The sequence below is a fragment of the Pinus tabuliformis genome, chromosome 1_1 (assembly GCF_031772625.1).
Source record: "Pinus tabuliformis cultivar Carrire ecotype Pingquan chromosome 1_1, CPIR1, whole genome shotgun sequence".
Classification (NCBI taxonomy): Eukaryota; Viridiplantae; Streptophyta; class Pinopsida; order Pinales; family Pinaceae; genus Pinus; species Pinus tabuliformis.
The window spans coordinates 64191397-64194996 of NC_142297.1; positions in this window are offsets into that span (position 1 = coordinate 64191397).

Consider the following 3600-nt stretch of genomic DNA (forward strand, 5'->3'; position numbering starts at 1 on the left):
AAGATAAGGATTTCACCCAAGTATACCACTACAAATGAGTTGGTGAATGGTTGTAATATGTCATCCATCAACCTCATGAAGGTTGTAGGAGAATTCATCAACCCGAAAGGCACAACCAGCCATTCGAAAAGGCGCTCCTTAGATTTTAATGGAGTCTTAGACACATCAGAGGGTTCGATTGGTACTTGGTGATATCCAAACTTCAAGTCAATCTTGCTGAAATATTTTTCCCACTTGAGTTGGTCTAGAAGATCATAAATCTATGGGATTGAGTACCTATTTTGGACAGTCATCTTGTTCAGTGCCTGATAGTCAATACAAAGTCTCCAAGTCCCATCCTTCTTCTATACCAACATGGTCTAGCTCCCACAGGGTGATGAACTCATTTGGATGTGACCTTTCTTCAACAGCTCCTGAATCTGCCTCTTGATTTCATCGTTCTCCAAAACAAAGCACTGATAGAATGGTCCTTTCGCGCAATGATGCACACGGGGTAAGATTGATGGAGTGTATGACCTAACATTGCAGAGGCACCCTTGCAGGGAAGGTGAAGATGTCCTTGTACTCCTCGAAAAACTTGTCCATCTATTGTTTTCCTATGGAGGGGTGCTATCTAGAGGTCATGGCCATCGTATTCTTCTTTCCCTAAGAGCATATCATCAGGAAAAAAAATTCCAATTTTGGAAATGAGCTTATGCATTGTTTAGCAGTGACCAAAGAGATGTCGTAGGCGGTGCTACCTCCGGTATCCTCTACAGCTTATTTCCCAAGGTAACAATAACAATGTGAGGCCTTGACTCATACACAATATGTCATTTCCACAAGTATGGTTGGCCTAATAATACATCACAAACATCAAGAGGGGCAACGTCACATAATACCTCATCCGTGAAGGTCTTTATGCTATAAGGAAAGTGACATTATTCGCTGACACAGAGATCTCGTCCTTGGTGAAGCCACCCGATGGTGTAGGGTTGTGGGTGTGTTGTGGTCGGTAGGCCCAACCTCTTCATGACATGTTGGGCAGCGGATCCCCCCCATAGCATGTTTTTTGGGCTTGAAGCCCGAATTTTGGTTAAGTGTAATGTAAAGACCCCGCGAAATGCGGGTGCAGAGTGCGAGAGTCTAGGGTTGTCTACCCTAAAATAATGTAATTGAATGTATGGTATGTTAGCCTACCCATGGTCCACAGACCATGGGATTTTATAAATGGAGCGAGGCTCTAAGTGTAAAGTTAGTCCTAGTTTTGAGAAGTAAGAGATAGATGCGAAGGCATGGTTAGAGGATGGAAGTGAATCTGAAGTGTATTGGGTCGTAGTCGTAGGTAGAGGCTCTGCAGCTGAGTGTATAGAGGCCTAGTAGAGTCCACAACAGAGTGCGCAGACCCCTGCAGCTGAATGTGCAAGGCGGAGTCGGGTTGTAACTGAACTTGAGTATAATAATGATAAGATTGATTCTAAATATTTTGCATCTGCTTGTAGATCTATATTTCTATGTTCTGGTTATGTTTATGCATTTACATTGTTTCCAAGTATCTCGCGCTAATTTGGCAGTTGAATAAGTAATAAGAATATTGGGCCCACAAAAACTAAGTTAAGCACTAATATAATAGTACAGTAAGGTTCGAACCAGAATAAGACGAAGGTGCGCACGGGTTGTGAGGAATAGGAAGCTGCGCGGAGCAGCAAAGTGCACACATTAGGATTGCAAACCTCCAGAACCCTCATCAAGACATCCCTATGGTGCAGAAACCTGGTTCCAACACCCTCCCATACTACTTTGGGTGAGACCTCAGTCCGCACTCCGCAGACTATTGCTGAAAGGGCCAGTAATATCATTATTTTCCTAGCTAAACTCACTACTGAACCTGGGTTAGGCCCAACGTAGCCAACAAATGGTTTTGTTGCCAAGACCAGGATCTACCTAAGGGATGTTTGATGTTGTGCCACTAGAACCCAACAAAGAAGGAAATTGAAGAGTGGTTGGACAAGAAGATTCACGAGTTTGTAACACAGGAAAACAGAACTCCATAGGTATCCGAGAAAAGGTGGTTGGAGCGCTACGTGTATATGGAAATCCATGAGATCTTCTTCGCATCCTTTCCTTCTGAACTGTACGAGTGGATTGCGAGGTTAGCCAACAGCCAAGGAAGGTTTAAGCTCGACCAACCAATAGTGTGGACTCTGGAATTAGTGCGCAGACTAGAGGCATCAGAAGATAATATCGCGTAAGCTGTGGACCATTGGCTCGACTAGATAATAGGGGGATTTATCACTGAATTTGTGATAGACATGACCATGAGCTATAATGAAGAAAAATGATGTTTTCTCAAGGGACTACGAGGTAAGTACATCAAATCTTTGAATACTTGGATTAAGATGTTGTTATGTGAAAAGCGAGTTATGTGAATACATTGATGTTTGGAACGACGCGCAGTGGAAAGATCTACAGAGGTACTGAGGGATTAGGAAACAATCCCTTAATTTCACCTTACGAGAGAACGAGAAAGAGCTCGCTTGGGTCTCTTCGAGAAGTGCGGTCAGTTTGATAAGGCAGCACATTTTGCAGTTACTACCCCCACCCATACCACCACCCACTTCACCTCCCTCACCTCCATCTCCACACACTCCACCTCCACCACCCCCGTAGTTCAGCATGGCAAGCGTGATCAAGATACCCGTATTCAGAGTAGGGAATGAAGATCCGGACCAGTTTTGGTTCATGGTAAGAGCGATGTGGGAAGCACAAGGGGTCACAGATGTCAACATTAAGAAGGCTACATTGGTGAGCGTGCTGCAAGATCCAGCGTTGACAAGGCATATCAAGCACTCCAATGATCATCAAATGCAGGAACAACAAAGATCCAGAATGCGTTGAACAGAGAATTTAGGCGACAAAAATCAGAGACACATTCAATCATCGGGTTTAAAGAGATCGCAATGCTTCTAGGCAAGACCCCTTGGGATCTGGATCAGCAGCTGAAGAGTACGATCCACGAGGCTAATATGACGTTCACAGATGCGTAGCATCACGCATGGTTTATGGCATCTCTAACACTGCACCTAAGGATGATGTTGTCGCAACAGAAACCTTCTGCCTAGGCCGAAGCATTGTAAAAGGCGAGGAGGTTGCATGAAACACCGATACAGGATCTGAGGCTTGGGGTTCAACAAATCCACGCACAACTACAGAATCTCTCCCTGGAAATGCAGAGCTTGAAGCAGGGTAGGGCACCATGGCCAGAGGCGTGCGAGGAAGTATGGTGCATAAAATGCAAAGGCCAGGGCCATCACAAGGATCACTATCCAGTATTTGCGAACTACTTGGCGGGGGGGGGGGGTAATGCCGTTGAGACTAGAGGCACATGCAGGGCCGAGTGCGACACCTGCATTATGTTGCGCAATCTGTCAGATAGGAGGAAAGCACACGATGGATAATTGTTATTTGTTGCAGAAGTATACACTGGCACCCCAAAAACCGTTTTGTAATTTCTGTAGGTCAATAGGCCACGATGAGCATACGTGTCATAGCTATGAGTTAATGATGTATCGGACCCAAGTCTATCGGATTCAGACAGAAATGCGAACCCTCGACCCAGTG